The 22,304-nt window shown below is 41.7% G+C and overlaps 1 long non-coding RNA gene across 1 annotated transcript in view; it reads right to left on the reverse strand.

The window, feature by feature from the left end:
- LOC113934467 overlaps positions 1 to 22,304 on the reverse strand; it is a 57,795-nt gene that overhangs the window by 3,887 nt on the left and 31,604 nt on the right. Inside the window, exons 8-11 of the long non-coding RNA XR_003523691.2 lie at positions 17,702 to 17,818; positions 13,390 to 13,546; positions 13,097 to 13,311; positions 12,783 to 13,010 (exon numbers count right to left, since the gene is read on the reverse strand). This is a non-coding gene — a long non-coding RNA (uncharacterized LOC113934467). The remainder of the gene's footprint in view (positions 1 to 12,782; positions 13,011 to 13,096; positions 13,312 to 13,389; positions 13,547 to 17,701; positions 17,819 to 22,304) is intronic.

The following is a 22,304-nucleotide window of genomic DNA, read 5'->3' on the forward strand; positions in this document are numbered from 1 at the left end:
GGTTACTCTATAGACTCATTTGGAAAGGTGCCTAGGAGCATGACCTTTGGAGCCAGACTGTGTGAATGTGACCCTGGGCAAACAGCTTCTCGTTCCTGTGACTCAGTTCACTCACACGTACAAGCAGGATAACAGTAATACTTGAGCCCTAGGGTTATTGTGAGCATCAGAATGAGTTAATCTATAAAGGGCTTATAACAATGTCAGACGCATTGTCAAGTACTAAGCTATGATGTTAAGTATTATTGTTAACCGTAGCTTGCTATTTTTAGTTATTAATTGCTTGGGTCTGGGCATTACACTTGTGAAGTTTGAGGAGAGAGCGAACTTTCAGTTTTCATTTTATACCATTTGGATTCGTTACTGTGTACACAATACTTTCATTAAGAAAAATCATTATTCAAAAGCATACAGGATAGGAAGACTGTTGTTCTGAAAGTTTGGCTTATAACCAGGATTTTAAACAATCATATTTACTGATGGCCGTATATTTAATGCATTAGGAACGGATTCCTGTGAGCAATCCCTTACATTTAATCCCCTACATCTGTAGTGCATTTTACAATCAGCAAAATGTTTTTATATTCATGAGTTCATTTAATCCAACTAACTGGATTATTTATGAATTCACTTAATCCCTGTGAAGTGAATTTTCATATGTATTATTCCAAATAGGTGGGAGAGAGGGAGAGTGGATTGTTGTTTTAATTTTCCTCTGCTCATGGCAGAGTTGGGCAGGCAACGGAATTGAAGCTTAGAGTGTTAAGGGCTTACTTAAGATCGGATAGCTCCTGGGTCATAGAAATAGATGAAAAGCCCCGTTTCCCCAGGCAAAGCTCTTTCCACCAAACCATAATTACCCTGTGGATTTACAATTCCACCCTATGCATGAACACTCTTAAGTATCCGGTTTGGCAAAAAGGTGGGTTTCTAGTGGGTCAATGGGAAAGAATAGCTGAAAAGAAAGTTCTCAAAGTTCATAAACCAAGCTTGTAACTGCCTCAGGATAAAGATGACCAGTGACAGAACACAGAGTTGGCTTCTGGGCATAGAACCCTCAAATGGGATCTTGCTGAGAAGGTAAAACCCTAGAAGAAGAAGAAAACTGCTCAAAGTGGTGGAACCACTTTGTATAATTATAAACCACTAAGTATAATTAAAAATAGTAGCTATGGGAGGTAGTAGAGGTCATTAAGACAATGAACACATTTAAAGCAATAGGCCAAATAGCCTGCTCTCTACGTGATCTGTGGCAAGTTGCTCCTCTCCCTAGTTTTCTCGCTTCTAAAGGGCCTTTAATCTGCCTAAGTTGAATGAGATTGATCAGGTCATTGCTCTCAAGGAATTTACATTCTGGCACGGGCAATAAACAGACAATAACATGTAAAATATCCGAGATAGTGATAAGTGTTATCCACAGAATTAAAATAGGCTGATGCGAAAGATGATTGAGTACCCTGGGTGGGTGCCCAGGGAAGGATTCTCTGAGGAGGTGACATTTCAGATGAGATTACAAGAAAGACTGAGCCATGTGTGAATCACAGAGAAACTCACTCGAGGCCGAAGAGCTAGTGCAAAGACTCTAGAGAGGGAATGAGCTTGGAGTGGTGAGGAACCAGCCGGAGCACGGATGGTGCTTTAGTCATACAGACTTTTGGAAGATTTTAAACCAATTTATGATCTGATCTACTTCATGGTTCAAACAAGTTTACTGCCATTGCTATGTGCAAGACTGGACGCAAAATACCAGGTAAGAAGCCAGTGTGGTAGTTCAGAAGAAATATGATGTCTTTGTCTAAGGCGAGAGTCACAGAAATGCATAGAACTGGACAGATTCAAGGTGTTTGCTGGAGTAGGATCAATAGTGTGTAGGTAAATGGCTTTTGTAAGTTGAGTGAAAGAGAAGGATCGAGGATAATTGTCAGATTTGCGCTTGAACAAGTGGCTAGATGTTGGCGCCATCTTCCAAAATGGGAAGAAAGAGGTATATAAGGGGTGGTTAGTGTGTGGGCAGATAGCAGTGGCTCAAAAGTTCTGTATTGGTCATGCCAAGCATGTGAAAATTTTAAGCTGGCAACTAGACTCAGGAGTCCTAGGGATACAACATAGTTAATGATAAACATCTGGGAGTGATCAGCATAAAACCATGGGCTGGAGGAAATCCCCTAGAGAGATTTAGTAGAGGAGGGGTGAGTATGGCACCCCAAAGCAGTCTTACACCAGGGGGCAAGTTGAGTACGTGGACCAAAGGAGAATGGAAAGAGTGTCATAGGAGATAGAAACAAAATCAGAAGAATGTGGTGTCTAGGGAAGCTTTAAGAAGCAGAAAACAAATTCTTTATTTCCTGGCCTTACCCTGGGTTGATTCCATGTAAAAGAAATCATGTTTAAGTGTCCAGGTATATCTACAACTATTATGTTTCTACAGCACTTAGGGGCTTGGGAAGGAGCCCTTAACCGTAAGCTTGCCAAGAGGTCTAGAGAGTTCCATCGAAAGGCAACAGACAGGACTTCCAATACATAGGAAATCTGAAGGACACTCATCAGGAAGATAACTAAACATGCAGTTTTATCAGAGTCACTGCAACAAGGAGATTAAGGTACTTCAAGATAAATGTAATAATCTTAATAAGTGGAAGGGATCTAAATGTAATTATTACACATTATAAGGAAATAAGTATTATATGTAAGTTGGCACCAGTCCAGACGTCGTTTATCCATAGCTATCATAGAAGTATTAGAGTTTTTCACTCCATAATTGATATTTGGGTTTGTGGCCCATATTGAACAGTAATTCTTTTTGATAGAACTATCTTCATTTAGGAACACTGTAAAGCTTGATTGGGGGTAGAAAGAACGCTCTGAGAACATGGGTCAGCATGAACCAAACTGCTCTACGTTAAAATGTCTAAGAATTTAGTAGGGGGGAAAGAAAAGGAGAAGACGGTGCTAAGCCACATGGCAGGGAGGTAGAGTCCGAGTTGCAGAAATGGCAGAAGGGTTTTTTAGGAACGTCCACATCTAACACTGAATTTCAGTATAATGCTACACAAATAAATACCTCATGTGCTTAAAGAAAAACCTGTATGGACATTTAGAAACTTCACACAGATCTTCCAATCAGCATTTATTCCCCCAACTGTTAAAATCTGAAGAAAAGCTGAGGATCACTTGACATTTGAAGAAAGCCTCTAACATAAAAGTAAGGGGCCTCAAAACAAGAAAGGAAGAAAGGAAACTCAGAAGAAAAGTTTGATTAAACTGTATTTAATGACCTCAGAGAGATAAGCTATTTCTTCTCCAAACAAGGTCAGGATGCTATTAAGCAGACATTATTATTAAGATAAGAAAGGGTTCTTATAAATTTAAATAGAAGAGCTAAAATTATATTAAAAAAATATAAAATTTGTAAAAGATTTGGAAAAAAATAGAGGAAACCAGAAGGCCAGTCCAGTAGGCCCAATACCCTACAAAATAGGGTTTGGAAGAGAAATATTACAAGGACATTTTCTGGGCCTGAAGTATATGTATGTCCAGACTGAAAAGGCCTCCTGAGCACCATGCATGAGAGAAGACCCATCACCATTTTAAGATTCAATAACGGGAAAAAACAGTTCACACACAAATGATCAGGAGTAAGAATGGCCATGAACGCTGTACCTAGTGCTATCTAGACAGAATGCATTTTTTTTTTATATTTAAGACCTAAATAGTCTGAGAAGCCTTCTAGAGGATGGCTCCCCGCAAAGCTCTAAGGTAAACCAAGAAAGAAGGAATGCTATCCAGAAAACCAGGAATCCACCCCAGAGGGAGAGAAGGAAATCCCCTGGACGAGTATGACCAGTGGGTGTAGGGGTAGAAAGCACGCAATCTAGGCGAAACGAGATGACAGGGGACATACAGCAGAAAAAGCTTTCCAGAAAGTTTCCAATGAATTATCTGGTAGATTTGCTGGTGTAGAAAGTTACATCAAGGGCTGTGTTGCTTGGGAGAGGAGCTGCAGGAGCCCAAGGGCCCTGCTTCAAGTACTGACTCTGCCATTTAGGATCTCACCATGCTAGTCAATTACCCTCCATGCTTCACATTTCCCAATTAGGAGATGGATCATAATGTACATACCTCACTGAGTTCCTGTGCAAAATAAGTCAGTTACTATACTTAGTGTGTTAAAACAAACAAACAAAAAAACAGTGCCTTGGATATTATGCTTTTGGAGGCACGGAAAAGACCATGTATGGAGAAAACTAAAGGCATTTAAAAAAAAAAATGACCAAATTCTCAGCTCTATGGAAAATAATAACTGGATAAGAAGGGAAACATGGTAATAGGGTCCTTGGCTCAACAGTGACTATTCCATTGTCATATAATACAAATATTGTATTGTAATGTGACAAACTGGAAGGATGGAGGAATGGTAAACAGATATACAAGACATAACTTTATCTACCATAATAGAATGTGAACAGAGGTAGCATTCTATTTAGAATACGGAAATATTAAAACGAAGGGCTAAATACATTTACATCACTCCTCAAAGCACAGGATGTGGTTAACTATGGCCATTGGGTACCATAAATGAATAAATTTAAAAAAATTTTTTTAAAAGGAAACACAGGAGGACCAGGTGCTTTTATAGTAATTCCAGAGCACCGACTTCTGACAGGGGCCTCAAGGTTAGGGTCCGTGGCACTACACATTATGAGTTTGCACCGTTGGGGAGCAATGCAAGAGAAAAGCTACCCTCTGTGAGCGTTTCATTCCACAGTCCCAGGACATGAGTCTCCCTTACCCTGGAAAAGCCTTTTTTTTTTTCTATCTGGTAAGGGGCCTGCTGAGGCAACTTACCCATTTTCTTTTTGATCTCCACCACCTAGGACATGGGTTAAGTTTGGCTTGATACTACAGCCAGTCCTTTTAAAAAAAATAGTAACAAATTTTGGTTGGAAATCTTATTTTCTAAAACAAAGTCATGACAAATGATATTTAAAGGCCTATGACTGACATAGGGATAAATACCCCTGTCATGCTCTGAAATTAAACAGATAAAAGGCATTGTGCCAAAGAACAGCCTGCGGAGAGAGAGAAGGCACGCGGGTTGTCCGCACAAGGATAAAGTTTAAGTGAGGCCTGATTTTGTCTGAGCTCCATCTGATGTTTCAAACCAAGGCAAGCTCTGAGTGCCCTAACTGCAGCCCCCAGGTATCCATGCTGGCTGGTGCTTTTCTACCTCAGGGACCATCCCAGGGACTTCCTTCCATCCCTGGCTAGGCTGCTTTGTGGTACTCAGCCTCCACACTGTCTTTAAGGGCTGAATAAAACCGCAAGACTAGCCAGCAAGGAAGAATTCCCTTTATTAGCCGTTTTCCTGTCTGGAGGACAGGTGTGTTTGGATTTCAATGACCAAACTGAAATTTCCACAGCTGAGCCAAAGACCGCTGCTCCAGAAACCCAGAGGGAGACCTGGGGGTCTTGTGTTATGTATTGTATCTTGGCAACACTTCCTGATGCTGCTGACCCATAGCAGAGGCCCCGCTTCTTTGTGATAGGCCTCGAGGCGATCATATTTCCAGCTGGGTCAAGAAGAAACCATGTGATAAAGGGGTAGGGACCCCTTGCTTGGGTCATAGAAACACCAAGGCACCCCCTGAGAATGAAATCCCACTCAAAATATGTGAACACACTTTTTATGGCATCCATGGGAAGCAAGGATTTTTTTTAAGAAACAAAATCCATACAGATAAATTTTTTTTTTTTAGACCATCTGAAATTCTGAGTAAGCAGCCTTGGATGTATAATTTCGGGTCCCCAAAATCCATGGGGATTTTGGCACTTTCAACAATATGCAGGAGGTGTGAGAGTTGGTTTTTAATTCCTTCAAGCACTTCCCTATAAAACTGATTCACGCCAGCCATTTTTTGTAGAAAGAATTTTCGTTTGCTTTCTCACCTTTTCTTTCCTAGAGGCTAGTGCTAAGGTAAAAAGGGAGATTGAGAATGGAAACAAATATTTATGAAGTGCCCCTTATGTGGGCAAGTTATTATTCCAGCACAATGCCCGGCACAGAATCAATTCTAAACATGAAGAGACTGAAGCGCAGTTGAAAATATGTCTAAAATCACAAGGCTAATGAGCAGTAGAGGTGAGATTAAAAATGAGTTTCCCCTGAATCTGAAATTGATGCTCTGTCCATTACACCATGTCCCTTCTCATAAATCCAAGCCCAGAGCTTTGTTTTCTCTTCTGTGCCGCCGCTAACAAAGATGTTGCAATCCATCTATTCATGGAAGTCATGTAAGATAGTCCTGTAATTTCCAGCTGTGAGAGTGAATGCACTTATCTCTACTTTATCAATTAAGGCTCCTGCTGTGACAGGTTTCTCTCTCTTGCCAAGTATTTAAAATTCTCCATTATGCGTTGCTTCTCACCTTGCCCAGTGAAAGTTGGCAAGCACTGTTATCCTCACTTAATAACTCCAGTTACCCAGGGAATAGCCTGCATTAGAAGCGATGATACCCAAAGCTCATGGATAAGCACTCTGAGTCTCCTGTCTAGACTCAATGAATAATTCAGAGGTCTATTTGGTGGAAATCCAGTTAGGAGTCTGGCACATATGATGGCAGAGCTGTGCCATACAGGACACTATTCCTGCCTCGGTTTCCTCCTAGCTCTCTGACTGCATCTCCTTAGGGGCAGTCTAATTCCCCCATCCTTTAAGAGTTGGTATAACACAAGGGTCTGGTCCCAGCTCCCTCCTTGGCTATTCTCTTTGTTCATTCAGCCAAAAAGTATGGGAGCTCCCATTACTTGTGCATGTCAACTGCCTGTTGGCATTCAGGTCTATTTCTGGCTCTTTCCCAGTTATGCTCCACATATATAGGCTCCCTTGCCCTCTAGCGTCTGGCTAATGAGCAGTAGAGGTGAGATTAAAAATGCTTCTTTGTGATAGGCCTCGAGGCGATCATATTTCCAGCTGGGTCAAGAAGAAACCATGTGATAAAGGGGTAGGGACCCCTTGCTTGGGTCATAGAAACACCAAGGCACCCCCTGAGAATGAAATCCCACTCAAGGGATTGGGGGGAGAAGGAAAAACCAGACGCTGCTTCCATTCTCTCCCCCCCCGCTTCCTGGGGAACTTCGGGTCCTGGACCCCAACTGGTGACCTCTCCAGGCAGCCCCCCTAACGTGGTTCTAGCTCCTGCCAGACAATGCACTCCCTTCCTCCACTGTCCCTCCAGCCCTTAGGGTGATGGCAGCTTCCAGGTGTTAGTGATCTGTGGGTTACCTCATTGCTTCCTGTTGGGCTTTCCAGCTTTTCTATACCCTTTTGTATTAAACCCCATTGGCTTGGAAGAGGTAGAGGACTGTTTTCCTGGCTCTATCTTCTTAGGTACAAGTTATAGGAACCAAACCTGACGTGTTGGCAGGAAAGGAATTCATCACAAAAGATAGTGGGGAGACCAAGGAATCTCTGAAAGGACAAAAGGAGAAGAGGCTCAGAGTACAACAAGGGAAAGAGCAATGCTCAAAACTATCCCATTAGAACTGTTCAAGGAAGCCATGCTCTATGCAGGGGGTGGCGGGGGGCACACCGTATGCACCACCAACACTTGGACGCTGGACGCTCACATTCAAATTGTTGTCTCTGCTACCATCCGGCAAAAGAATCAATTCCGGGCATTTCCTCCTTCATGACAGGAGCTTCCAATTGAAGGGAGTGGAGTGGGTGTATCTGATTGGCACAGTACGGGTCAGGTACCCACCTGTGGCTGCAAGTGTACTTGACCTTTTCGGTTCCCATCATGAGAGATGGGCTCTGTACAGGCAGCGGGATAATTTAAATATAAGATAAGGACTTGGATGCTGAGTGGACAATTTAGTTTGGACAGCCATTTAGACAAGGATTCAAATGTAAGTGGTTTATTTGGGAGTTGGGGGGAACCAACACACACAGTGGTGACATCACAGTGGTGAAGAAGTGGGGCAAGTAAGATCAGGAAGGCAAAACAGCCAATGGAGGGTAAATTATCAACTGAGTTATCGCCATGGGGTAACTAGAAGTAATGCCTCAGAGGGTGAAGGACGTGGAGCAGCTGGGGTGGGACTTAATTCCCCATCGCTCGGAAGCTCCCTTGCACAGGTGTGGCCCGAGTGGCCCGTGCAAGCCAGAGCAGACCGTCAGGCAAATGCATGCAGGAGCGGACTGTTGCAAGTCGGACAGGTGGGAGCTGGAGAGATAAGAGAGATGATAAGGCAGGGCGCCGGCTGCATCTGCTGCAGGGCACAGGGTGAGTAGCAAAGGTCCACTAGGAACTGCAAGCACTGAACGTGCAACAGTGGACAATAGAGAAGCATTCCTAAGCTGGTGCTCTTGAGATTGAGACACTTGAATAAGGCGAGTGGGACGAGAGCAGTAATAGGGCAGCCTCGGGAGCCAGGGCTCAACTTCTAGCCTAGGAGACCCATGAGGTTGGGGACAGCCCCCTATTCGTGTTTGAATCCCCAGTGCTTAGGACAGTCGCTATTCAATATATGTTTTCTGGCCCCAAAACGAACTGTTGGGCACAGCTTTGGGAGGTTACACTCATTGTCTGTTTCCTCACTATAACTCAGCAAGGTAGGGGTGTCCCCATTTTGCAGGGAAGAAAGTTAAGGCACTCACTGTCTCAGCTTTGAAGTATTTTCTCCAAAAGTGTACCCCATTACCTGGGCTCTCCCTATGGGAGAACCTAGCTTCTGGATTGTAAATACAACTCTTCCTTGTATATTCTCATGAGCAGGGTTCTTTGGGAGCAGGAGCTATGTCTGTTTAGCACTATATGCCCAGCATCCAGGCTAGTGCTGACACATTCTAAATGTGTAAGCCTCATTTACAGTGATTATTTTCTGCATGGCTTGAATAAATGAATAAGGTTCAGAGGTGTTGAGTAACGGGACAGGTCACAAATCTAAAAGGTGGTAGTACTGAGGCTTGAACTGCAGTGTGACCCCCCAAATATCTCTCGTGTTTTGCTGAGCCTTACAGAACTTATCTGTCTGCGGCAACTAGAAGATTTAGGTTGGCTTGAAGACTGCTATTTTAAGATCAAAATAATTGGGCAGGAAGTGTTTGTTTAAGAACTTGCCATAAGCATCACCATGAGGGATGACCAAGCTCAGCCTGTAGACCTAAAAGCAAGGAGAAGGTTCTTCGAGGACAAGGCCCCATTCCCAAAGCCTTGGCTGAACTGGAAAACCTTTAACACTCCCTGTAGATTGACATTCTAAGGTTTTTAACTTAATCTCTAGGTAGAAGTAAAATTGTTCACTCCAGCACCAATAACCAATTTACATTATTACCTTACTAAACCAAAATAATTTTAAAATGTTGGATACAGTAGTTAAAGGAACATGAAAGATATATCGGGTACCTTAAGACACTGGGGAAGAGTCATGTCAAACTTCCAGTTTCCACAGAGCCACATTCCAAACGAAGAGGAAGAGGGACACATCTATCTTAGTTATCACCTTCTTATTCTCTTGTTTTTGCAACATCAGAAAGCATCATCCATCCTCCGTGCATGCACTTTCCCTGTTTCCCCTATTCTAAAATGGCCAACAAGCAGCACAGAATTAATAACTAGGAGCAGGGAGAGGGAATGGAAGGTGAGAGTTGGAAGGGACGGAAATGCTATGAGAGATGGTTATAGACATGACAGTGTACACCTCCTGATTTTAGAGTGCTAAAATGTGCCCCCCAAGAAAGTCCTAGAATTGAAAAAAACATGCCAATTAAATATAAAATCTTTAAGTGCTACTAATGGAAAGCCTACATATATATATATAGTCCCACTGAGATTATTAGGTATAATTAAAAATGGGAACAACAAAAAGGGGTTTCACATAAATTACAGTTTTGAGCAGGTCAGTACACATTTTTAAAATTCTTAGAAGCATGTAAAGTACTTGGATTGGTTTCTGGAAAAACTACTAAATTGAAAAATTATTCACCAATCAAAAGTTACATATAATGCAGGGGCTTTGATAGTGCAAACTTTCTTGGTCAACATTGAAGTAGGATCTAATTTCTACTTTATCTCTTTTTCTTCTGGAAAAGAATATGCTTGTGCTCCAACAGCTTTTAAATGGAAATCCATACAGCCAATCAGATTAATAGTCATTCCTTTGACTGGATCACTGATTCAGAAACTCAGGAAGTGAACACTGTGTTGTATTTCACCTAGTTCTTACTACTTCCATAGTTTCCAGCAGAGTCCTGCCGCAGTACTCACCACTAGGGTTAAAATGGCAACCAAAAGCAAAACTCCCTTGTCAAAGATAGCCCAATGAGAATCAAGTGCAGGACAAAGACATTGAATATATATATATATGCGCCAAACTAAGAGAGGGTGTGAAAGAGAAAAGATGTGGCCTGGGTACTGTTGCCCCTTCTTCTGAGCCCTAATCAGTCCCAGAGTCAGAGGCATCCTCAGAATATTTCTTCAAAAAGCCACTCCAGGCAATTGGAAACAGAACTTAAGGGAGAATTCTTTGCTTCCATCACCGAGGACCGAATATTTCAAGCCATAGATATCTCCCATATATGTATTGGATCCTGGCTACACTGAGCTATTCACCCATCCTTGAGTAGGCCAAGCAACTTCAAGCATCTGTGCCTTTATTATGTTCCCTCTACCTGGAAATATCTTTTATCTACTCCTCTACCTGTGGAAACCTTTTTTTTTTTTTTTAAAGATTTCATTTATTTATTTGTGGGAGAACATGTACAAGCCAGGGGAGAGGCAGAGAGAGAAGCAGACTCCCCACTGAGCAGGGAGCCCGATGTGGGGCTCAATCCCAGGACCCTGAGATCATGACCTGAGCCCAAGGCAGATGCCCAAACAACTGAGTCACCCAGGCGCCCTGGCAAACTTATTTATTCTTTGTGGCTCTATCCAGTAATTGCCACTTTAGTTTGTAATTGTTTATTTCATGAGTTCTAGCTGGAGGGACCTGGGATATCTACAAAAATTTAGCAAATAATGACAATCATTACCATCATTACATCCAACATTTAAATATACAAAAATTCTGGTCTAAAAACAAAGCTCAAGAGGGAAATGAACTGGAATTCTTTTCCCTACCTCTTTTTCAAAGTTCTAGCTTCTACTACAAAGTGAGTCAATATAAAAAAGTTTAGTGTAAACCTGAGTTTCTACTGTAAAATGTTTACCAAGGGACAGAAATGGAATCATAACACCATTTTGTCCTGAGCCACAGAAACTTCTATCAAGGCAAAACTTCTTCACAAAAATTTTAGGAGTTAGCAAATGCTCTAGGTCCGTTGTTCCCAAGGCGGGGCTGATTCCCAGAATCATAAGGGGAACTCCTAAAGAATATACACTCCTTGGCTTCATCTTGGCCTGTTCTTTGGAAAGTGAGCCCCAAGAATTAGTTAGTTGTGTAAAAGCTGCCTAGGTGAAGTGAAGAACCACCAGGCTAACTAACTGTCTGAGCTGGGGATATCAGCAAGTATTCCTTACAAGTATACGTCAAAGAACAGAAATATCTGGACACACAATATTTGAATTCCACTGAGGCAGGGACAATACTGGCAGTCAGTTTACTCATTTCGCTCTTTTGGCATTGTAGTTATGGGAGAAAAAGGGCGGCTCAAAATTTCAACAAATTTCTGAAAAACAATATGTTGTCTTCAGCCTGAACAAGAAAATATTTGGGGACAGAACTTTGTTCAAATTCAACTTGATTTATCCAACCATGAATAATCATTTTGTTTTACGTGTCAATTTCCAAAAGAGCTTGGTTTTTGAGACCCCTGCTACACAATGACCTTATCTTCTTCAATAAGGAAAGAACTTGGATATGTTCAAAGAAATATAAACTTCCAGTAATAATAGCTCTAAAAATGAGAATCCCTGCACATCTAATTTACAATTGGTTTGGGGCTACCAATTCATACCGTAGAGGAAGATTCCAATCCATAGTAGACTGCATTAGTTGGATATTTTCTGACAATTCGCTAAGTGCTACTCTACGGGTAATCCATACATATCTGGTGATTAGTCTCCTGTTAATATGTTCTATTTATGCATGCTCCAGTGGGAACTAAGGGACGTTGTGGATACAAATGAATGAACTGACTCAAACCCTAATAAGGAAATAAGAGGAGGAAGGCACTGGACTCTCAACCACCACATCAAGTTCAACATAGCCTTGTGTATTCTGTGGCTGGCAGGTAATAAGAAGGGCACCTATATGCATTAAGCAGAATATCTGAAATTCCTTTGAAAAACGTTCATTTTCATGAATCTCCTTTCTGTGCTTTGTTTGCATTTGAGAAGTAAGCTTAGAGACAAAAATACAAACTCAGAGTCCATCGAAGCCAAGGTTAGACTCCCACCATCTTTGTAATGAGTCCATTTGCTTTGCCGTTAAGATAAATTTGACAGTCCACATGGAAATTAATTTAAAAACCATGGCTTGCTAGGCATGGGAAATACAATGCTAACCTTTGCTGGGTTTCCCACATGAGAATTTACAACTTTTAGGGCTCCTGGGTGGCTCAGTTGTTAAGCGTCTGCCTTCGGCTCGGGTCATGATCCCAGGATCCTGGGATCGAGTCCCACATCGGGCTCCCTGCTTCTCCCTCTCCCACTCCCCCTGCTTGTGTTCCTGCTCTCACTGTCTCTCTCTGTCAAATAAATAAATAAAATCTTTAAAAAAAAAAAAAAAGAATTTACAACTTTTACAATGCATTTCTTTTGGAATGAAGTTGCAATACTCACATTCAACGGGGCAACTGAGACAATCTGGCTAACTTTCCATGTTTTCTCTGCAGATGTGGGGTGCACGTAACATCGAAACAGAGAGAATTTCTTGGAGCAGGTTGTCGGTTCCAAAACTGGCCACATTGATATTCCAGTTCCTACATTCTTGCAGAACTTGCCAACCAAGAGAGGTAGAGTCTAATTTTCTTCTTGGACTTGGATGATGCTTTGTGACTACCTTAAGAACTTGGAGAAAAGATGTTGTGTGACTTCCAAGTTTAGGGCATAAAAACTGACAGTGCTTGAACCTGGCTCTCTTTTGGGACACTCACCTTTGGGAGACAAGCAGCCATGCGGCCGGGCCACATGGAGGTACTGCAACCACAGCCCCCTGGCGGTCGCAGCCCACAGCCAGCATCTACTGCCAACACATGAGTGCCCCTTCAGGTAATTCTACTCTTCAGTCTTCCAATTCTATTTCTTCACCCCACCTGATGCCAAGGAGAAGGACACAATGTCCCCACCATGCTCCATCAAAATTGCAAACCTGTGAGCAAAATAAACATGATCATTGTCTGAAGCTACTGTTTTGGGTGATTTGTTCTACAGCAATTGGAATACTTACCTTCTGTCAATACTTTAAGTCACTTTTCACCAGGAAAACAATTTAACGATCATTTAGCAATGATTCTCATAACTGCCCTGTATCCACTATGCATTTGGTCACAATTGGGCCCACATCAGGTGAAAGCTATGCGCGTTCCACTTGGACACTGTAAATTCTTTAAAAGTTATAAAATACATACTCATTAAAATTCACATTTTACAGATTTTTCAGTAAAAAAGAAAAAGGAACATCCTACACCTTTCCGAGGTTGTCATACCAAATCCAATGTTCAGACCCTTCTCCACACATATACGCTTGGCCCATCTTAAGACTTTTCCCCCGGTAGGTCATGAGTTTTTTATTATGTCGCCAAATCAAGCTTAATGATGCTAATTATGATCAAGATATGATGATGTTTGTTTGCGTTTCTATGTGCCAGGCAATGAGGAACATGGGTAGCTTGACATTGGCTATGGTGGGAATATTTTAGTTCTGATTTTTCATATTTACATTGGCAAATATGAAAAATGAGAGCTTTTGCTTTGGGGAAAACCAGTTGTTAAATTTACCATCAGGGACCATATTTCTCTTTGCTTATTAATACCTCTCCAGCACCTGGGACAGTGCCCAGCACTTGGAAGGCTCTCAATAAATGTTTGTCGAATGAATGAATGAATGTTCTAATCACAGCCTCAGACAGTATTCCCGCTGAGGCACCTCTAAAACGAATGGGACCTACCAGTTTTAGGAACGAGCATGCTTCTAAAATGCAACTTCTATTTATTCTTTGTTTTCAGGCATTTCCTTATTGGGATAATTACTCTCTCTGTGGGTGACCAGAGCCAGTGACCCAGCTGAAGTGTGCAATTCACAGGGAGGCACAGTTCCCCAGCAGTCAACTTAGCATGGTGAAAATTAATTCAAACCTCACAACCAAAAAGTATCATCCTCCTTATCTGTTACCAGCTTTTGTCATACTCAGATGTTTTTTTTAGGAGTGACCTAGTCAAGGAAAAAAAAAAAAAATACAGAGAAGTGCACATGTACTGTGGGTATATGTGTGCGTGTGCATGTGGCATAGGTAGATCTTTTTTGGAGAAATCTACATACATAATAAATATCTTCCTTAAATAGAAATGGTGGGAGGGTTGGTGGGAGATGGGGAAGAAAGTGTGAATAATGAAATATAAAAAGGAGAGCAATCCAGGCCTTATCTGTCAGAGGAAGGAGATCATAGCTGCAAAATGGTTGCCTCCAAAATTAACTACTCAGATAAATATAAGCAACGTATGCACTTTAGGCCTAAAAGACCCAAGGCAATGTGGTAATGATCAGGTGGGGGACAAAGGTTTTCCCAAAGAGCAAAACTACGGACATCATTTAACCATCATAACCTGCTCCAGGTTTCGGGTCACTGACAATAATTATGATTTGTAGAATGATAAATGTCTACATGGTACTTCCCCAAATTCCATCTCTGTTTAAAATGCAAATGCTTTCCAGAGCAGATTTATCTTTTCAATTAACCTCCTTGTGAGTTCCAAGAAAATCTTTGGGGGCAGGCTAGATATGAAGAGATGAAGGATAGTTGTATTGGTATTGATTTACTCACGGATTATTCTTTAAGGCTGATACCTTCCAGTGTTGGGCTAACAAATGGGCATCTAGTTGAATTCTTTTTTTTTTCCCCGAAATTTCAGGAAATGTTAGGAATCTTAGTTCTGTTTCTATGAAAAAAACTCATTAGGGTATTATAAATACTGGTGTGGCTTTGGTGAAAGTTACACAACACCACTGGAAAGCAGACAGATAGTCTCTGATTCCTTGCTTTTGAGACCTATCAGTAATTTCCACCACTAAAAATGCACCATCATTCTGGTAGCATTTCCAAAAGCAAAGGCTCTGGAGAAATCCACAGAAGTCAGGAAAAGCTTTGTATTCCCCCTGTAGAAATCAAAGAGGATGAATTTCAGGGAATGTCTAAGAAAATTTCTAGCATTACAAAGCCTTTTCATGGCAGCAAAATAAATGAATTTACCAAGAAATCTTAAATGAAAGAGTAGAAAAGTCAAAGCAGGGCACAATGTGAAGGTCCAACGATGAGTCACTGTTCGAAAACCTGATAGTATAATTCACTAAATTAGAAGTCAAAAGAGAAAAACAACTTTCTCCTCCTCCTAATTCTATCCCCCTTCGCATCCCTTCCCAAATAATTTATCCCAAAAGCTATTAGCTGGGTCCCAGAAGAAGTGGGAGTGTGTTGGAACTTGAGTGGCGTGAACATAGCATGCAGGCAGAGAGGGGAGTGGTGGTGGACCGAAGACTGGTTTTACCCAAGAGTTTGATCACACAGGTAACTATCTTCAAGATCACAGAAGGCAGGTTTTTTTATTCCTTGGGAAGGGAGTTATCAATGTGGAGAAGGAGAAAACTAGAATAAACCTAGGCGGTTGGAGTAAAAGTATCACTATAAACTCAGCATTTTCTATAGATGGATGGATGGTTGGACAAATAAGAAAATCACATGGACATAAATGTACACATAAGCATACATACATTTCTCTAGCTCAGTCCACTAAGGGGCTCCGAAGCACTGAGACCCAAAGAGTAGCCAACATGCCAAGATGACTGAGGACTCTGGCAGAAGTAGAGAATCAACAGCCAAGTAGGTAACAGGCCCATTTTACTCTCTGACATTCAGACAAAGCTTGGAATGCTGTGCTTGACTAGGAGAGGCACACTTAAAGCACAGATTCCCAGGACAGGCCAGAGGATCCTATCATTAACAGCCAAAGGAGAGGAGGAGATTTAGTCTACTGAAAAGAAGAATTAAGGGAAATATGAAAATGCTCTTCAAATTTCCACATGGCTGTCATGAGAGAGATCAGGTTCATTATCTCAGGGGTTCCAAAAATAGAACAAGGACCAATGCACAGAAATTTCCCAGATAGCATCTAGGGACAAGAAAAACTGTTCCAACAATTAGACTCGCTCCACAAAGGAGGAGGAGGCGAAGCATAAAGGAGATGATAGAGCTTCCCTCAGAGGCTTCTAAAGACTTATCAGGGCTGTTGCAATGTAGATTCCTGCTGTGGTAAGAACTGTACTAAACCGACTCTGAAGACCTTGTAGCTCAAACTGAGGTCCATGGACCAGCAGCACTGACATCACCCGGAAGCTGGATAAAAATACAGATTGTTGCTCCCACCCTTAGACCTAATGGATTAGAAGTGGCATCTTCACAGGATTGCTGCATGAGTCATGTGTACATTAAGGAGTGAGAAACAGACTTTGAAGATGTCGTTTCACTCTCCAGCTTCTCCAACCACTTAGGTTTGCACCATCTCCTCGCCACTCCTCTTTCATCTTGCATAACCTACTAAATATCCGTTTAATAATCAGTTCCTAAAGGCAGAAGACCTGAGAGTGATTTGGGATAGAATGGATATGATGAGCTTCCAAATTAATATCATCTGATAAATGATTCTACAGTGGGCCCTTGAACAATGGGTCAAGGGCCCAACTCTCCACAGTTGAAATCCATGTATAATTTGACGCCCCAAAACTTCACTGATAGCCTGGAAGCCTGACTGATTGATAACATAAATAGTCAACACATATTTTATATGTTATATGTATTATATACTGTATCCTTAAGGCAAGGTAGAGAAAATGTTAAAAGGTTAAGAGCAAATACATTTACAGCACTGTCTTGTAAACAAATCTGCATATAAGTGGACCAGTGCAGTTTAAACCTGTGCTGTTCAAAGGTCAACTGTATTCCTTATTGGTGAGAAGTAGTCTCTCATTAAAGGTCAGTGATAAATGGGTGTGAATGCAGTCATGTATACTCTCCTTGGACCTGACAAATGAGAACATATCAAAAGCTCTCACCTTCCTCTAGGTTTCTCATTCATTAGGTCTATACTCTAGGGAGCAATTTTAGGCTGCTATCCACTCTCTAGGACTATGTGCAAAAGGGAAAATGGCATTCTGCCTTCCAAGCAGCATATGTGAATGCATTAGTCCTATCTTCCAGGATGGTCTTATTCTTGTAGAGACATAAACTTCCAACTTTCAATAGCTGATAGTCCAAAACCTCAAACAAAGAGTGGAAACATAACCAGACCTCATGCATAAGACAAGAACCAGGGCATTTAATGACTACTGGATATTAAATGTTTGGGGACTGGAAGATGTTCTAGTCCCCAACCCATAATATGTTAGGCCGGGGAACAACCAACTGCCTTTTAGGGCTCCTCCCCAACACCACACTTTCCCTGGTTTTCCTGTTACCCCAATCCAGAATATCCTCAAGATGTGCCCTTACCGGGATAACCTCTGCACCGCCTTTAAGACTCAGCTCGGGATGAATCCACTCCTCCAGGCAGCACTCCTTCACCTCCAGGTTGGATGACATGTTGCCCCTCTAGGTTCCCACGGCACCCTGTATCACCGGAGACCAGCGTTGTCCAATAGAAATAAAACAGGAGCCACATAAATTTAAGTTTTCTAGTAGTACAGTTTTTAAAAATTAAAAGGAAACAGGTGAAATTAATTTTTTTTTTGGTAAGGAAGAAGTTAAACAGTCACTATTTCTAGATGACACGACACTATACATAGAAAACCCTAAAGATGCCACTAAGAAACTATTAAAAGAATTCTATAAAGTTGCAGGATACAAATATCTAGAAATCAGTTGCATTTCTGTACACTAATAAAGAGGTAGCAAAGAGTGAAATTAAGAAAATAATTCCATTTACAATTGCAACAGCAAGATAAAATACCTAGGAATAAATTTAACCAGGAAGTAAAAACCTATACTCTGCAAATTAGAAAACATTGATGAAAAAATTGATGACACAAACAAGTGGAAAGATATTCCATGCTCATGGATGGGAAGAACCAATATTCCCCTCTGCCCATAGTCCTAAAGAGTGGACAGCAGCCTAAAATTGCTCCCTAGAGTATAGACCTAATGAATGAGAATCCTAAAGGAAGGTGAGAGCTTTTGATACGTTCTCATTCATCGGGTCCTAGGAGAGTATACATGATTGCATTCACACCCGTTTATCTATCACTGACCTTCATGGGTTTGGGTAGTCCATACTACCCAAAGCAATCTACAGATTCAGCGCAATCCCTATCAAAATACCAACAGCATTTTTCATACAACTAGAACAAATAATACTAAGATTTATATGGAACCACAAAAGACCCCAAATAGCCAAAGCAATCTTAAGAAGAACAAACCAAGAGGTACCACAATCCCAGATTTCAAGATCTCCTACAAAGCTCTAGTATTAAAACAGTATGGTACTGGCACAAAAACAGACACATCGCTCAGTGGAACAGAATAAAGAGCCCAGAAATAAACCCACTATTATAGGGTCAATTAATTTACACCAAAGGAGGCAAGAATAGACAATGAGGAAAAGACAGTCTCTCTAATAAATGGTGTTGGGAAAACTGGACAGTTACATGCAAAAAATGACACTGGACCACTTCCTTATATCATACAAAAAAAAACCCCAACAAAACACAAACCTCAAAATGGATTAAAGATCTAAATGTGAGACTAGAGACCATAAAACTCCTAGAAGAAAATATAGGCAGTCATCTTTTTGACATTGGCCTTCGCAACATTTTTCTAGGTGTGTCTCCTCAGGCAAGAGAAACAAAAACAGAAACTATTGTGACTACACCAAAATAAAAAGCTTTTGTAGAGTAAGGGAAATCATTAACAAAACAGAAAGGCTAACTACTAAATGGGAGAAGTTATTTGCAAATGATATATCTGATAAGGGTTAATATCCAAAATATAAGCACTTATGCAACTCAGCACCAAAAAAACAAATAATCTGATTAAAAATGGGCAGAAGATATGAAGAAACATATTTCCATAGATGACATATAGATGACCAACAGACACGTGAAAGGATGCTCAACAGCACTCGTCATCAGGGAAATGCAAATCAAAACCACAATGAGGTATCACCTTATACTTGTCAGAATGGCTAGAAACAAAAAGGCAAGAAATAGCAAGTGTTGGTGAGGATGGGTAGCATAAGGAACACTTGTGCCCTGTTGGTGGGAATGTGAATTGGTGCAGCCACTGGGGAAAACAGTATGGAGGTTCCTCAAAAAATTAAAAATAAGAACACCATATGATCGAGTAATTCCACTGCTGGGTATTTACCCAAAGAAAAAGAAAACAATAATTTGAAAAGATGTAAGTACCCCTATGTTTACTGCAGCATTATTTACCATAGCCAAGTTATGGAAGCAATCCAAGTGACGACTGAGATGAATGGCTAAAGAAAATGTAGTGCTTGTGTGCATGCGCACGCACACGTATGTATATTGATATAGCAATAATATGGATGGTCCTAGAGAGTATTATGCTAAGTGAGATAAGTCAGAGAAAGACAAATACCATGATTTCAGTTATATATGGAATCTACAAGAAAGGAATAAACAAACAGCAGAAACAGTCCCATAAATAGAGGGAACAAACTGATGGTTGCCAGAGGGCAGGGTGGTAGGGGGATGGGCAAAATGGGTGCGGGGGAGGGGGAGGCACCGGCTTCCAGTTACGGAGTGACTATGTCACAAGGATAAAAGGTACAGCATGGGGAATGGAGTCAGCGGTATTGTGAGAGAGCATCCTATGGGGACGGACGGAAGCTGTATGTGTGGTGAGCACAGCATAATTCACAGACTTGTTGAATCCACTATGTTGTGCACCTGAAATTAATGCAAGATCATGTGTCAACTATACTTCAATAAGAAAATATATTTTATTTAACCCAGTATACTCAGAATTTCAACAGGTAATCAATACTATACTGGCTATTATTAGATATTTTACATTCTCTTATCAAACCAAGTCTTAAAAATCCAACGTGTGTTCTACATAGAGAACACATCTCAATTTAGTCGCAGCAGCTACACGTGGTCAGTGGTGACTATATTGGACAGCCCAGCCCTAAACTGGAAGGATGTGGGACACCTGGGTGGCTCAGTCCGTTGAATGTCTGACTCTTGATTTCGGCTCAGGTCACCTCAGGGTTGTGAGATCGCGCCCCTCATGGGGTTCAGCACTGGGTATGGAGCATGCTTAAGATTTTAAGATTCTCTCTCCCTCTGCCCCTCCCCCCTCACGTGCATGCTCTATCTCTAAAAAATTAAATGAAAATAAAAACCTGACGTCATCTACTTACAGGTTTGTCTTCCCTACTAGAAGGTCTAGATGCATGATCTCATTCAGTCAGTTCACAACAATGCCATAAACTATGTACCATTATTACTTCTACTTTATGGATAAAGAAACGTGCCCCAAATCACACAGCTGCTAAACGGAAGAATGAGGACTTATGGAAATTATTCTAGAAAAACAAAGGACACGGCCACTAAACAGACACACACACACACACCACTATAAATAAAAAGTTGAAAAGAAACTGTATTTGCAGATGTGATAAGCCTGCCCCAGTGGGTAAGCCTTCTCAGGACTCTCCTCTACCAGCCCCACAGCATCTTTTCTGGGGCTCAGTGACCTGCTGAATGTTGCCTTATACAGGGTGGACCTTTTTCCAAGGGTTTGAACCAGTCTTGAAAATTTAGTATCTTTCGTATTTGTCTTCTGAGTTGTGTACATTCTTCCCGTCTTGTCAAACCCGCAGAGCTTTTCGGCAAGGACTTTAGTGAGTAAAGTCACCTTTCTCAGTGCCTCATCTTCTCCCAGGGTATGGAGGGACAGAGGGACATAAACTGCTTCCCTGCCCCTCTGTCTCCAGAGAGTCCTGCAACCCTGCTGGGCAAGGGACTCGCCTATGGATGAGGGAAGCAATCCTTGCCGGTATGTGTGCTCTTGTTTAAGGCAACTAGGCTGAACTTGAGAAAAATGATGCAGGGGCGCTTGAGTGACTCAGTCGGTTAAACGTCTGCCTTCAGCTCAGGTCATGATCCCAGGGTCTGGGATTGAGCCCCATGTCAGGCTCCCTGCTCATCTGGGAGCCTGCTTCTCCCTCTCCCTCTGCCCCTCCTGCCTCATGCTCTCTCTCTCTCGAATAAATAAATAAAATCTTTTAAATGATGCAGATCTCAAATTCGGTGGAGGTTGTGGGGGGACGGATGGTGATGTGTATACAAAAATTCCATTATCTCTAAGCCACAGGAACCAGAACCACATCTGGCAAAGGAAATAAAGCCAGAGACGTAAGGAAAGAATAGATTAGGAGAAGCCTCGGAAACAGGCAGCTGTATTTGGACTTCGCGTGGTGGGAAATGAAGATCCCTGGAGGGTTTCTGAGCCTGGGAGTGATGTGATGAAAACAGTGATTAAAGAGGATGAAGTGCAAGCAGGACAAATTGAACAGAAGGGCTGCAATCTGAGAGGAGGCAGGCATCCAGACCCGGGGAGGTGCAGAGAGCAAGACAGAAAGCAAGCCTATTAAGGAAGGAATCCGCGATTCCACATAAATTAACATCTGCCCACCCCCAAGCCACTTTACTACCAACTCACTACCAGTTTTTTTCTCCTTTTTATGACCTTACTATATTTGGGAAGGCAAAAATAAACCTGAGAGGAGCTGAATAGTTTCATTAAACTGATAATAAAATTTCATCTCTGTGAACAGAATGGTTTAACTGTGTGTGTACCCTGCTGAGCAAAGAAGCTTCATCGCGAGCATGTGGAACGGTCTGTGGGGGACAGAAATGACATTCAGAAAAATGTATATTAGGTCCTTATTCACAGAATAAACAAGCATGATGAAAACAATGATTTTTTTAGAGCAGCCTCATGTGGATGAAGCCCATAGGACAGAACAGAAATGGCTGTCCCCAAGGTGGTGGCCCCAGCTGGAGAGTATCCCGAGCTCACTGCCCTTCAGCACTGACAGGCCCCTGTCCATGTCAGCTCCCACCGT

The sequence above is a fragment of the Zalophus californianus genome, chromosome 13 (assembly GCF_009762305.2).
Source record: "Zalophus californianus isolate mZalCal1 chromosome 13, mZalCal1.pri.v2, whole genome shotgun sequence".
NCBI lineage: Eukaryota > Metazoa > Chordata > Mammalia > Carnivora > Otariidae > Zalophus > Zalophus californianus.